This window comes from Hordeum vulgare, chromosome 7H, assembly GCF_904849725.1.
Source record: "Hordeum vulgare subsp. vulgare chromosome 7H, MorexV3_pseudomolecules_assembly, whole genome shotgun sequence".
Lineage (NCBI taxonomy): Eukaryota > Viridiplantae > Streptophyta > Magnoliopsida > Poales > Poaceae > Hordeum > Hordeum vulgare.
The window spans coordinates 86,848,703-86,865,243 of record NC_058524.1 but is presented as its reverse complement, the minus strand read 5'-3'; positions in this window follow the sequence as shown (position 1 = coordinate 86,865,243).

Below are 16,541 nucleotides of genomic sequence, written 5' to 3'. Positions count from 1 at the left end.
CGGACATCATGATTTGCAAGGGGGATCTAATTGCCCCCGCAGTCAAGCTCCTATGGTTAAGTGAAAGACTTTAAGCCACATAGTCCAATTGCCTTGTTTCCTGCTGCGCTACTGCCCTAGGGCACCAAGACGTTGGCTAACGGTAACAATGCAGAAGCCGAAAATACCCCTGATGGCATGTGTCGGGGGGTCAAAGCCGACGACTGGAAACTTTCAGGTTTAAAACAGCCACACATGAGTTAAAACTGAAAACAAGATAAGACATGGTATACCACGCAAAAGCAAATAGTATCACATCGTACACAAATTCAACCACTCTTACAGAACAGTGTTTTCATTCAAAGATTACATCTTTGTGGGCATTGAGCCTCTATAGACCGAGTACCTTCCATTACAGTGGAGAAGTACAGCTCGGGGCGCTTATGTTTTTTTCCACGCGGTGTAGGTGCGGTGACCATCTTAGTGGGTTACACTTTTGGCCAATGTATCATGGTTCTTGCAAAGGCCATCCAAGCTCCTGCTATGCAGGCAAAGCGCTTCACGATGTGAATCTAGTGCGCATCGGCAATCAGCTTATGCACTAGGCAAAAATAGCTGCTGGGCGGCGGCTCTGTCGGCCATAGCCTGGTGGAGAGATCCTTCATTGCCGACTCTGCCATATTATGTATCTCCATCAGCTGTTTTAGCTCATTAGAGACAAGAAGGGGTTGCTCGGGGCTTGGAACTGCTCACAGAAGAACCTTTGCTCGGCTTCACCCTCCTGGGATGCATAATGTCTGAAAGCATTAGCCGCACTCTTCGAGAGATCCACAAACACATGTGGAGAATGCCACACTTGAGTAAGCAATGCAAACCTCTTTCCGCTAAAAATACATGGAAGTAAATATCTCTTACCATCAACAATTTTCTTAATCTTGTGGATCTCCTTCTCATGACTGTGTGCCTCCTTCCGCGCATCTTGAAGTGTAGCAGTTGCCGAGGACACCTCGGAAGATGTTTCTTTATTTTTCTGCTGAAGGACCTCACCTTTAGTGACGGCATCCTTGAGCTCCTATTTTATTTCACCGACCCTAGCCTTGTGCCTATCACTGGTAGACTTAACTATCAAGAGTTTTGCCACAACCTGTTTGGCCATCGCCCTCTATTCGGGAGCTTCCTACTTGGCCTCGCACTTCTCGGATTTTAGCCTTTCGGCATCTGCAACAACATCTATAATTGTCATGCAAATAAGTCACATTTAGGGGCACAAATATTAAACACCTCACTTTTTATGTGAAATTAAAAGTTCAATGCTTAACTTGTGCGTCATCAAACCGCTTATTCAGGCGTTCGAGCTCTTCCTCGGAGCTCTTCAACTTCCGGTTCATTTCTGCTGACTGTACGAAGTAGGGGCCTGGTACCGAGGTTGAGGCCTGCAGATAAGCATGTTAGACTCTCAAGTTCTCATATTTTCCAAAATCCTTTGCTAGGCGGTTTTTATCACCCTACCACAGCCTTGGGGGCTATGACCAACTTTTTTATATGGATGTTTTCCGAACTACTTTGACCCCCGCATGAGTTTTGAAACTCACACACGGTTCGAGGGCTACTGAACATAGGGACTGCTTATGTAGTTCACCACAGACCTACTGGTCCATAGCTACTACCTAGATGGCTTCTTCTCTCTCTTTGATCTTCAATACCATGTTCGTCATGATCCTCATGGAGATCTATTCGATGTAATACCCTTTTGCGGTGTGTTTGTTGAAATTCGATGAATAGTGAGTTTATGTTCAGATTTGAATAGTGAGTTTATGTTCAGATTATCTATGAATATTATTTGAATCTCTTCCGAATTCTTATACGCATGATTTCATATCTTACAAGTCTCTTCGAGTTATTGGTTTGGTTTGGCCAACTAGATTGGTAATTCTTGCAATGGGAGAAGTGCATAGTTTTGTGTTCAATCTTGCAGTGTCCTCACCCAGTGACAAAGTAAGGGTAGCGAGGTACGTATTGTATTGTTGCCATCGAAGATAAAAAAAGATGGGTTTTTCATCATATTCCTTGAGTTTATCCTTCTACATCATGTCATCTTACTTAATGCGTTACTCTGTTCTTCATGAACTTAATACTCTAGATGCAGGCAAGAGTCGGTCGATGTGTGGAGTAATAGTAGTAGATGCAGAATCGTTTCGGTCTACTTGACACAGACGTGATGCCTATATGCATAATCAATGACTTGGATATCTTCATAATTATTCTCTTTTCTATCAGTTGCTCGATAGTAATTTGTTCACCCACCGTCTTACTTTCATTTATGAGAAAAGCCTCTAGTGAAACCTATGGACCCTGGGTCTATTTTCCATATTATACTTTGAGATCTATAAAAAAAATACCAAATATATCTTTCTGCAATTTATTTACTTTTGGTTCCGCAATCTTTTATATCTATCTCTATCAGAATCATCCTTGCAAATAACTCTCAAGGGATTGACAACCCCTTTTTAGCATTGGATTTAAGTGTTTGATTGTTTGTGTAGGTACTACGATTGAGGCCATGCTTGTTCCTCCTACTCGATTAATACCTTGGTTCTCAACAAACTGAGGGAAATACTTATCTACTTTTATGCATCACCCTTTCCTCTTCAAGGGAAAATCAACACAAGCTCAAGAAGTAGCAAGAAGGATTTCTGGCACCGTTGTCGGGGAGGATACATAGTAAGATCAAGCCTACCAAGTACCCATCACGAACTCATCTCTTGCATTTAAATTATTTGCCTATCATTTTCCACTCCCCCACTTCTAAAATGATTTTCAGAAAATACCAAAAAGATTTGCCGTTTTATCTGCCTTTTTATCGTCCGATGTCTTTTGGTCTACTTGTGCTACCATGTGCCTTCTATTTGCTTGCATCTTCGCTTGCTAAAAATCTATTGATATGGATCCTCATCCACTTGCTAATATTTTCAAGAGATCCAATAATGATGAACCAATTGCTAGTGAGTTGAGTGTACTTGATTATCTCTATGAAATTTTGCTTGAGATTCGTGAATCTAAAATTTGTGATGAAGTGATTCATGATGTTTCCTTGAATGAAAAGCATGATTGCAATGATATTGTTATAAATTCTATTAATATCAGTTGTGCGAATGATATGCAAACCCACAATCTTGGGGATGCTATAGTTGATGAGTTTGCCGTGACCACTACTTATTGCAATGATCATGATTGGGGTGATAATGCTTCTTATGATCTTGATAATTTATTTAAAACTCTTGATGAATATGGTATGGAAAGTGGGTTTGCAAGAGTGTCAACTTTAGGTAAAAAGAATCCCACATATTTGGTGAGTGTTCATTCTTATGATTTTTTGGATAAAAGTGGGTTTGGAGAGGTCATGACTTTAGTTAATGTTAATCCCACTACCTTGGAAGATCGTAAGACTTTTATGCATGTGGATAAGGGAAATAATGCTTTATGTGATAGCTATATTGTTGAATTTATTCATGATGCTACTGAAAATTACTATGAGAGAGGAACATATGCTTTTACATATTGCAATGATATCAAGTTTCTTCTCTATGTGTTGGAAATTTTGAAGTTATACTTGTTTTTCCTTCCTATGCTAATTGATTATTGTTCCTGTAATTTGTTTGATCACAAAATACCTATGCATAGGAAGTGGGTTAGACCTAAATATGCTTGCCATTTGATTCATGATGCTCTGTTTATGTTTCAGCTCTTTACCATTATGCGAGCATCATTGAAATCGTTATGCCTAGCTAGGGGCATTAAACAATAGTGCTTGTTGGGAGGCAACCCAATTTTATTTTTACGATTTTGTTTTTGCTTTCGGTGCTTCACACATTATTGCCTCTGTAATAATTGTGTTTTCTTGTTTTAATTAGTGTTTGAGCCAAGTAAGACCTTTGGGATGGTCTACGATGTTTGCAAGTTGATTTTGCTGAAAAACAGAAACTTTCGCTCTTAGTGCAGGAATTTTGTAAATTCACTAGAACGTGATTTTGATCTGAATTTTCTTACAGAAGATATATTTACAAATTTCCCAGGTTGTCCTAAGTTTTAAGAATATTTGGAGCTACAAAAGTTTCGAAGTAAACAGATTTCTACAGACTGTTCTGTTTTTGACAGATTCTGTTTTCTTTGTGTTGTTTGCTTATTTTGATGAATCTGTGGGTTGTATCAGGGGGTACGAACCATGGGGAAGTTGGAATACAGTAAATATTACATCAATATAAACAAAGAATGAGGTCACAACAGTACCTAAAGTGGTGATTTATTTTTCTTATACTATCGGATCTCATGAGTTTTTTGTTGAGTTTTGTGGTGTGAAGTTTTCAAGTTTTGTGTAAAGATTTGATGGACTATGGACTAAGGATTGGCAAGAGACTAAGATTGGGGATTCCCAAGACACCCAAGACTTATTCAAGGATACCAAAGAGCCTAAGATTGGGGATTCCCCGGAGGGCATCCCCTCTTTCGTCTTCAATCCATCGGTAAATTTACTTGAGGCTATATTTTTATTCACCACATGATATGTGTTTTGCTTGGAGCGTCTTGTATGATATGAGTCTTTACTTTTTAGTTTTCCACAATCATTCTTGCTGCACACATCTTTTGAGATAGACACACTGAATCATGAATTTATTAGAATACTTTTTGTGCTTCACTTAGATCCTTTGAGCTAGGCAATGTTGCTCCAGTGCTTCACTTATATCATTTAGAGCATGGCGGTGTTGTGTTCTATAGACATTATTAAACTCTCGTACCTCACTTATATTATTTTGAGACTTCTTTAAACAGCATGGTAATTGGTTTAGGTTGTGAATTTATTCCTAATATAATGGGCATCCATGAAGGATATAATAAAAACTTTCATATTAAGTGCATTGAATATGATGAGAAGTTTGATTCCTTGCATATAGTTTTTAGATATGAAGATGGTAATATGAGAGTCATGCTAGTAAGTAATTGTGAATTAAAGAAATACTTGTGTTAAAGCTTGTGATTCCCATAGCATGGACGTATGGTGAACCGTTATGTGAGGAAGTCAGAGCATGATTTATTTAATGATTGTCAACCTTTGTGTGGAGGTCGGGATCACGCGATGGTTAACTTCTACCAACCCTTCCCCTAAGAGCATGCGTCTAATAGTTTGCTTCGATAACTAATAGGATTTTGCAATAAGTATGTGAGTTCTTTATGACTAATGTTGAGTTCATAGATTATACGCACTCTCACCCTTCCACCTTTGCTAGCCTCTCTAGTACCGCGCAACTCTCGCCGTTACATTAAACCCACCTTCCTCAAAACAGCCACCGTATTTTCCTGAAAACAGCCACGATATCTACCTATTATGGCATTTTCATAGCCATTCCGAGATATATTGCCACGCAACACAACCGTCTCGTTTATATGACACGCACCATCACTTCCATACTGCTTATAGAGTCATATTTTGTTCTAGATATCGAGTTGTAATCTCGTAGTTGTAAGTAAATAAAAATGTGATGATTTGCATTATTAGAGCATTGTCCCGTGTGAGAAAAGGATGATGGAAGCTACGATTCCCTCAAAAGTTGGGATGAGTCTCCAGACTTTACAAAGAAATAAAATAGGCCAACAAAGCCCATCAAAAAATAAAAGAGACCAAAGAAGCCCAGCAAAAAAGAAGAAAAAATGAGAGAAAGAGAGAAGGGACAATGCTACTATCTTTTTCCACACTTGTGCTTCAAAGTAGCACCATGTTGTTCATAGAGAGTCTCCTATTTTGTCACTTTCATATAACTAGTGGAATTACATCTTTTGCACAACCACTTAGTTTCCTTTTTGAGCGTCCATACACTTATAGCTCTAGTGCATTTGTTGCATGGAAATCCCTACTCACTCACATTGATATCTATGGATGGGTATCCGCATAGCCCGTTGATATGCCTAGTTGATGTGAGACTATCTTCTCCTTTTTTCTTGCAGCCTCCACCATACTCTATTCCACTTATAGTGCTATATCCATGGCTCATGCTCATGTATTGCGTGAGAGTTGAAAAGGTTTGTGAACATAAAAAGTGTGAAACAATTGCTTGATTTTCATCGGGATCGTGCATGATTTAGATACTTTGTGTGGTGAAGATGGAGCATAGCCAGACCATATGATTTTGTAGGGATAACTTTCTAAGACCATGTTATTTTGCAAAGAAGCAATTGCCTTATTAGTATGCTTGAATTATTATTGTTTTTATGTCAATATTGGACTTTTGTTTTGAATATTATGGATCTGAATATTCATGCCACAATAGAGAATATTACATGGATAAATATGTTAGGTAGAATTCCACATCAAAAATTCTGTTTTTATCATTTACCTACTCGAGGACAGGCAGGAATTAAGCTTGAGGATCCTTGATACTTCTCCAACGTATCTCTAATTTTTTATTGTTCCATGATATTATATTTTTTGTTTTGGATGTTTTATATGCATTAATATGCTGTTTCATATTATTTTTGGGATTAACCTATTAATCTAGATCCTAGTGCCAGTTTCTGTTTTTCCATGTTTTTAAGTATTGCGGATAAGGAATATTAAATGGAGTCCAAACGGAATAAAATCTCTGGAATGGTTTTTTTTGGACCAGAAGAAACCCACAAGACTTGGAGTAGGGGGCAGGACACCTTCCGGGAGGCCACAAGCCTACAGGGCGTGCCCCTGGCTTGTGGGTCCCCTGCAGGTCTCCTAAACCTATTCTTCGGCCTATAAATTCCCAAATATCCCCCATCGCTAAAAATATGTACGAAAATACTTCTGCGCCACCGAGAGACTCTATTCCTAGGGGATCCAATCTGGGAGCCTTTCCTGGTAATCTGCCAGAGAGGGAATTGATCACGGAAGGCATCTACATCAACACCATTGCCCCTCTGAAGATGCGTAAGTAGTTCACCACAGACCTATGGGACATAGCTAGTAGCTAGATGGATTCTTCTCTCTCTTTGATCTTCAATACCTTAGCAAGTGATTTTCATGGAGATCTATTAGATGTAATACTCTTTTGCGGTGTGTTTGTCGAGATCCGATGAATTGTGAGTTTATATTCAGATTATCTATGAATATTATTTGAATCTCTTCTCAATTCTTATATGCATGTTTTCATATCTAAGCAAGTCTATTTGAGTTATTGGTTTGGTTTGGCCAACTAGATTGGTAATTCTTACAATGTGAGAAGTGCTTAGTTTTGGGTTCTATCTTGCAGTGTCCTCACCCAGTGACATAATAGGGATAGAGAGGCACATATTGTATTGTTGCCATCGAGGATAAAAAGATGGTGTTTTCATCATATTGGTTGAGTTTATCCCTCTACATCATGTCATCTTACTTAATGTGATACTCTGTTCTTCATGAACTTAATACTCTAGATGCAGGCAGGAGTCGGTCGATGTGTGGAATAATAGTAGTAGATGCAGAATTATTTCGGTCTACTTGACACGGACGTGATGCCTACATGCATAATCATTGCTTTGGATATCTTCATAATTATTCGCTTTTCTATCAATTGCTTGACAGTGATTTGTTCACCCACTGTATTATTTTCCTTTATGAGAGAATCCTATAGTGAAACCTATGGCCCCCTGGGTCTATTTTCCATATTATACTTTCAGATCTATAAACCAAAAATACCAAAAATATCTTGGTGCAATTTATTTACTCTTGTTTCCGCAATCTTTTATATCTATCTCTACCAGATCTCATCCTTGCCAATTACTCTCAAGGGATTGACGACCCCTTTTAGAGTTGGGTGCAAGTGTTCGATTGTTTGTGTAGGTACTACAATTGGGGCCTTGCTTGTTCCTCCTACTGGATTGATACCTTGGTTCTCAACAAACTGAGTGAAATACTTATCTACTTTGCTACATCACCCTTTCCTCTTCAAAGGAAAACCAACGCAATCTCAAGAAGTAGGAGTAGCCTAATCCCTTTATGGCAAAGGACATGCCGAAATAGTTTCTTATAATAGGCAAAGCGTTCTTGAGGGCACACAGGAATTTAATCTAGTCACTTTTGTCATGTTGGGTTAATTTGTGTTCGTTACTTTGATAATTTGATATGTGGGTGTACCGGTGCTTGGGTCCTATTCTTACTTGAACAAACCTCCCACTTATGATTAAGCCCCCAAGAATCCACAACTACGAGAAAAGTATTAAGAATAAGTTCTAACCACATCATTAAATATAAGGATCCAAATCAGCCCCTTACGAAGTAGCGCATAAACTAGGATTTAAGTTTCTGTCACTCTCTCAACCCACCATCTAATTACTACTCCACAATGCATTGCCTTAAGATCAAAGATGGTGAAGTGTGTTTGTAGTCGACATCCACATAACACCACTAAGGGACTCACAACATTCACTTCATCAAAATATTGAACGAATATCAACTTCACATGACTACTAGCAACATGACTTCTCCCATGGCCTCAAGAACAAAAGTAACTACTCACAAGTGATAAACATGCTCATGAACAAAGAGGTATTAAATAGCATATTGGATTTGAACATATGATCTTCCACCAGATAAACCATAAAGCATCAACTACAAGATGTAATCAACACTACTAGTCACACCCTAGGTGCCAATCCGAGGTTCCGGTACAAGATTGAGCACAAGAGATTAACTAGGGTTTTGAGAGGAGATAATGTTGATGAAGATTGGCCTCCCCAAGATAAGAGGGTTGTTGGTGATGACGATGGCTTCGATTTCCCCGTCTAGGAGGGAAGTTCCTCCAGTGGAATGGCTCCGCCAGAGGGCAAAAGTGCTCCTGCCCAGGTTCCACCTCGAGACGGCGTCGCTTCGTCCTGAAAGTCCTATGATGATTTTTTCATGTTAAAAGGGAATATATACTAGAAAATGGCCACCAGAGGTGGGCGAGGGGGCCTACTAGACATCAGGCCGCGCCAGGCGGACTGGTGCGCCCTAGTGCCTAGTGGGCGCCTGGTAGCCCTACTCTGGTACTTCTTTGCTGCAGAATTTTTTATTTTCTCCAAAATAAATCTCCGTAAAGTTTCAGCCATTTGGAGATGTGCAAAATAGGTATCTCTGATGCAGCCTTTTCAGGTCCAGAATTCCATCTCCTCACATTCTCCCTCTTGATGTAAACCTTGCATATCATGAGAAAAAGGCATTATAATTACTCTACTAAGTGGCAAAATGCATAAAAACACTATAAATAAGAGTAACAAAACATGATACAAAATGGACGTATCAACTCCCCCAAGCTTAGACCTCACTTCTCATGGAGCGAAAGCCGACAACTAAAATCATGACCACATGGATTGAGAGAGAGGTGTCGATAAAAACAAAATACGGACATAGCAACATCATGCTCATTATTATAACAACAAATAAAAATTTATAAAACACTTCATCACAACATTTTCATCATGTAAATTTCATCATAAAGGCTTCTTATAAACAAGTAGCAATTCATCACAACCATTATTCAAGAAATCGGTAACTCGTAGCTGCTCGGTCGGCTTGGGAGTAGCGATTAATCGGTGAATCGGCCTATTAACTGGATTAACCGGTCGACCATTAATCGGTAGATTAAACAAAAATTTGCCAACTTATACCTAATTTTTTTTATGTATCATAGCATAATTCCATGCACCTAGCTATGTAATATACCAAAATATTCTATTGTAGGCATATAAAAAATAGATAAGAGGTAAAATTAATAATCGTTATACATCTAAATATATAGAATCTAAAATTTTAAATTGAGCAATTAAACATTTAAATTTATCCATATACTTGCTAACATACATCACATAATATACTACAAATAACAGCCAAAACCAACAGTTCCATCCATCCATCTACAAAATTGTAATTCATAATCTACTAATATATGAATGCTGGATTCTCAAGTAAGGTATGGGGGGAAGATGGTAGTACCTTGCCTGCTGGTGACGCCATTTAGGAAGAGATTGGGGAGCATCCCATGGGAGAGGATGGGGATTGTCCAAGGGGGGTGGGGTCGAGGCAAGCGACCAGAATGGCGGAGCAACTAGATCTTCCAGGTGCAGTGTGGAGACTGGCACTGCTGAGAACACGACTAGCCACCAGTCAGGTTAGGAGGGGATGAAAGGAGCATGAGGAAGCGCGAGGAGGGCCAAACCCTAGGTAATAGTAGAAAGAGGGTGTGGGAGGCATTATGTGCCAAAATTTTGGGATTCGTTTGTCCACCAGTTAATAGACCAGTAGTGATTAATCGGTCTGGCAACTAATTAATCGGTATGACAACTCATTAATCGGTCTAACTGGCCAATTAATCGGCATGGCAAGTTAACACGATGAATAGGTGTTATTCGATTCGGTCACCCTAAGAGTAGCGATTAACTCGCAAGTTAACTGGTTAATCGGACGAATTCTTGAACAGTGATCATAACATAGAAGTATGGAGCATAAGCTCTATTAAAAACTAACAAACTATGTTTTTCAGCAACTTTGCAACACAATTCATCATACTTTTAGGAAGGGTCACACATAGGAGCTTTTAAGCAAGTCTACTCAACCATCATTTAGTCTTCTATGATTATTAACGCTCACATCATATATATGAGAAAAAGGTTTCAACCAGACACATAGAAAGATAGGGGCTTATGGTGTCGCCTCCCATTGTATTCATCTCAAGGGTGTTGTCAACAATAATAACTCATGACCACCCACATTCAACTAGATATATATGTGTAGATATTTCCCCACAACATGATGCTTTCCAAAGAAAAGATAAAGGAGAGTAGAGGAGAACACTTTGACTCTTGCACAAAAGTAAATACATAAAGGTAAAAGATAGGCCCTTCGTAGAGGGAAGCAGAGGTTTTCATGCGCTTTTTGGTTGTATGCCAAATCCCTTAGTGCAAAGGAATGTTATGTTATATGACCCTTGTGATAGCAACCTTAATTGTGCAGTCCGTCGCTTTTATTATCGCCATCACAAGTTTGTACAACACTTAATTTCCCTTACGCTAAATGATTAAACATGTTTAGAAGCAATTTTTATTGCTTTGTGCACCGATGAGAACTTACTTGAAGGATCTTACTCAATTCATAGGTAGGTATGGTGGTCTCTTGAAACATGGATTTGGGTTTAAGGTTTTGGATGCAAGGGTAGTATCTCTACTTGGTGCGGAGTTTTTTCTAGCAAAGATATTGGTCAAGCACCACATGTTAGAGGATCTATAACAATATAACTTCTATGTGAATGTGAACAAGCATAAATAATTACTTTGTCTTCCTTGTCCAATGCCAACAATTTTGGCATATTATAATTAATGGGGACTCACAATCATTAGAGATGTCAAGGATAGTGTATTTGCACGTAAATCCTCTCTTCCCTTATCAACTCTTTCATGTGTTTCATCACCGACCAATGCTATGTTTGTTAACCTTCCACAAATTTTGCCACTTATACTTTTCCTTACGTGATGTCACTACTTACTATAAGATTAGCATATGACCTTTTTCATTATTTTCCTTTATTTTGATTGCAGCATGAAAGTAAAGAAGCAAAACTCAAACTAAACTTTATTATGTAACTCTCACTCGATTACATAGATAGATAGATAGATGAAACTAGCACTCGAAAAGATGGATTGAACTAAATTTTTATTTGACTAAATCACGAAATAACTAAAGATCAAACTAAGATGGATAAAGATAAATAAGAGTGATGGTGAGACGATACCGGGGCACCTCCCCCAAGCTTGGCACAAGCCAAGGGGAGTACCCATACCCGTGTACTGAAGTCTCCTTCTTTGGTGATGAAGATGGAGGTGGTGGATTATTGGCAATGATGCCCTTCAGGATGCGATTTTTCTCCCGAGGTTGTTAACTTGCTGTTTGAGATGCATTATCTCCATACATAGCTTTCTGGTGGCAGTTAAAGCATCGTCCACCCATGGATGTATTGTGGCTCCGGGAGAAAAAGCAACACTCCTTTTCAAGTTATTATAAGATATGAACTTAGCATTGGGAGGTTTAACTGAATCTGGAAGGACTGAGTTCGTGAATTCCTCGTTCCAGCCATCAGATTGAAGGGGAGAAGTGAATTCCTCTTTGATAGTTTATTTTGGTCCTTTTGTTTTTAGATCCATCTTCATCAGCCAAGGATCTTCTTATATGTCGTTGGAGGAAGGAAAAGGCATGATGTTCGGCTTGATAGTTGTGATAGAAAAACAACACGAAACAAGAACACATGATTTCTCCGTGGTACTGGGGTCAAATTATTGGGAAATGTATATAGAGAATTTTTATACAAGGAAATATGTGTCCCACAAGAAAACGAAGCCAGGAAGGTGCCTGAGGGGCCCTGCAGACATCAGACCGCGCTAGGGGGGCTGGCGCGCCCGGGCACGTAGTGGGCACCTGTGTTGCCTTCCCGTGTTTTTCTCAATTTCCAAAAATTTTCTAATATTCCAGAATGGATGAAAAATATTTTTGTGAATTTTTGTGATTCCGTTTACTTACCGTATCACACACCTCTTCCTTTTAAGGGTTCCGGAGTGTTCTCGAAGGTCTCTTAATGAGCTCCTCTGGTGTCATGGTTTGGATAATATTTGTTTCAACATTAATTGGTGTACCTGAAATATTGTGGTTTATTCTTTGTCAATTGACAACCTTCGGGTTAGTTCCTTCGGGGTTGTTGATCTTAATAGCTCTAGACCGATAAACTTCTTCGATGATATTTGGACCTTCCCATTTGGAGAGAAGTTTCCGTGCAAAAAATCTAAGACGAGAATTTTACAATAGAACATATTCACCAACTTTGAATTATCGCTTTTGGATTCCTTTTTCATGTCATCTTTTGACTTTTTCTTTCAATAGTTTGGCATTTTCATAAGCTTGGGTTCTCCATTCATCTAATGAGCTAATATCAAATAACCTCTTTTCACCAGCAAGTTTGAAATCATAGTTTAGTTAATTGCCCAATAAGCTTTATGTTCTAACTCAAGAGGTAAATGACATGCTTTCCTCTAAACCATTTTATAAGGAGACATGCCCATAGGACTTTTATATGCTATTCTGTAGGCCCACAATGCATCATCTAGTTTCTTCGACCAATTCTTTCGGGACCTATTGATAGTCTTTTGCAATATTAATTTTATTTATCTATTTCTTAATTCTACGTGACCACTAGACTGAGGATGATAGGGAGATGCAACTTTAGGGTTAACATCATATTTAGCAAGCAACTTACGAAAAGCACCATGAATAAAGTGTGAACCACCATCAATCATTAAGTATCTATGGACTCCAACACGTGGGAAAATAACTTCCTTAAGCATTTTAATAGAGGTGTTATGATCAGCACTATTGCTTGGAATAGCTTCTACCCATTTACTGACATAATGAACAACAACCAAAGTATGTGTATACCCATTAGAGGAAGGAAAAGGTTCCATATAATCAAATCCCCAAACATCAAATGGTTCAATAACAATTGCATAATTCATAGGCATTTCCTGACGTCTACTAATATTACCAATTCTTTGACATTCATCATAAGAGAGGACAAACTTACGAGCATCTTTTAAAATAGTAGGCCAATAAAATCCAGACTGTAATACCTTGTGGGCAGTTCTATATGCCGCATGGTGTCCTCCATAAGCCTAGGAGTGACACTTCCGAAGGATTTGTTCCTGGTCATGCTTAGGTATACAACATCTAATAATACCATCTACTCCCTCTTTATAAAGATGTGGTTCATCCCAAAAGTAATGTCTTAAATGAAATAAGAAATTTTCTTTTGTTGCTAGGTGAAACTAAGTGTTATGTATTTAGCAACAATGTAATTAGCATAATCAGCAAACCACGATGTGTTAAGAAAAACATTGACCATAGCTAGTTGTTCATCAGGAAATCTATCATCAATAGGTTGTGGGTCATCAAGAACATTTTCCAACCTAAACAAGTTATCTGCTACGGGGTTCTCAGCTCCTTTCCTATCAATGATATGCAAATCAAAATTTTGTAGGAAAAGAACCCACCTAATAAGTCTAGGCTTAGCATCTTTATTTTCCATAAGGTATTTAATATCAGCATGGTGAGTGTGAACAATTAATTTAAAATTAACAATGTAAGATCTGAATTTATCACAAGCACATACAGTTGCTAAGAATTCGTTTTCACTGGTAGCATAATTTTTCTGGGCACTGTCTAGAGTTTTACTAGCATGATGGATAACATTTAAATTATTATCAAATCTTTATCCTAGAACAACACCAGCAACATAATCACTAGCATCACACATCATTTCAAAAGACAAGTTCGAATCAAGTGGTTGAACAATAGGTGCAGAAGTTAAGGCTTTCTTAAGTGTTTCAAAGGCTTCTACACAATCATCGCCAAAAACGAAAGGAACATCCTTTTGTAATAAATTAGTAACAGGCCTAGAAATTTTAGAGAAGTCTTTAATAAACCTCCTATAGAAACCAGCATGACCAAGGAAACTACGAATACCTTTAATATCTTTAGGACATGGCATCTTATCAATTGCATCAACTTTAGCCTTATCCACCTCAATACCTCGTTCGGATATTTTATGACCCAAGACAATACTTTCATTTACTATAAAGTGGCACTTATCCCAATTCAAGACAAGGCTAGTTTGCTCACATCTTTGCGATACTTGATCAAGGTTGAAGTTCCATAAACAGAAAAATCATCCATTAAGACCTCAACAATCTTTCCAGACGAATCAGAGAATATAGTAGTCATACATATTTGAAAGGTAGCACGTGCATTGTATAAAACAAAAGACATACGTCTATAAGCATAGGTTCCAAAAGAACAAGTAAAGGTGGTTTTCTCTTGAACAGGTTGTGACACAGGTATTTAAGAGAAACCACAATAACTATCCAGAAAGCAAAAATGTGTGTGCTTCTATAATGTTTCTAGCATTTGGTCCATGAAAGGTAAAGGATTATGATCTTTTCTTGTTGCTTTGTTTAGTTTTCTAAAATCATTTACCATTCTATGGTCAGTCACAATTCTGTGTGGAATGGGTTCATTTTTATCATTGGGAACAAGAGTAATACCTCATTTCTTAGGAACACAATGAACGGTACTTACCCATATACTATCAGCTATGGGATAAATTATACCTGCTTCCAGAAGCTTTACTATTTCATTTCTTGCCACTACTTTCATTTTGGGATTCATACTTCTTTGGTGACCAACAACGGTTTTAGCATGTGGTTCCATATTAATCTTGTGATGACAGAGAGTGGGACTAATGCCCTTAAGATCATCAAGAGTATACCCAATAGAAGCTCGGTGCCTCCTTAAAGTTTTTAGCAATCTTTCTTCTTCATGCTCTCCAAGATGAGCACTAATAATAACAGGATATATCTTCTTTTCATCAAGACAAGCATATTTCAAAGTGTTAGGTAATTGCTTTAATTCAAACACAGGATCACTCTTGGGTGGAGGAGTACCTCCTAGAGTTTCGGCGGGCAAGTTGTCTTTGAGGATAGGTGAAAGGACGTGGATGTCGCCTAGAGGGGGGGGGAATTGGCGCTTTAAAATAATTACGGTTAGGGCTTGAACAAAAGCGGAATAAAACTAACGTTTAAATTGTCAAGCACAAAACCTAAAACAAGTAGGCTCACTTATTTGCACAAACAACATATGATAAACAAGATAAACAACTAAGTGATAGCAAGATATATAACAAGAAACAATATGGCGATCACAAAGTAAAGTTCATAAGTAAAGGGTTCGGGTAAGAGATAACCGAGGGACGCTGAGACAATGATGTATCCCGAAGTTCACACCCTTGCGGATGCTAATCTCTTTTTGGAGCGGTGTGGAGAGACAATGCTCCCCAAGATGCCACTAAGGCCACCGTAATCTCCTCACGCCCTTGCACAATGCAAGATGTCTTGATTCCACTAAGGGACCCTTGAAGGCGGTCACCGAACCTGTACAAACAAGGTTGGGGCAATCTCCACAACTTAATTGGAGGCTCCCAACAACACGACTAAGCTTCACCACAATGTCATATGGCTTCGAGGTAACCTCAAATGCCCGGGGCAATGTCCACAACCTAATTGGAGACCCTGAAGCTTGCGCGGAGCTTTACACCACAATGATTGAGCTCCATGGCACCACCAAGTTTCTAGGACGCGAAAGCATCCACGAAGAACAATCTCTAGGGTAACTAACTTCTCAAACTTCACTACCACGTATCACCATGGAGAACTCAAATCGATGCAACTAATGCAATGGCAAGAACACATGTAGTTGTCAGGTCCATCACACTCAAATCCCTCCACAACCACAAAAGCTATGGAGGAATATGAGAGGAAGAACAATGAGCTCACAAAGAACTCCAAAGTGTAGATCTAAGGGGTTCCCCTCACATAGTGGAGAAAGTGATTGGTGGAAATCTGGATCTAGATCTCCTCCCTCTTTTCCCTCAAGAACTAGCAAGAATCATTGGAGGAATTGAGAGTTAACATGCCGAAGAAGGTCAACAATGGGGGGA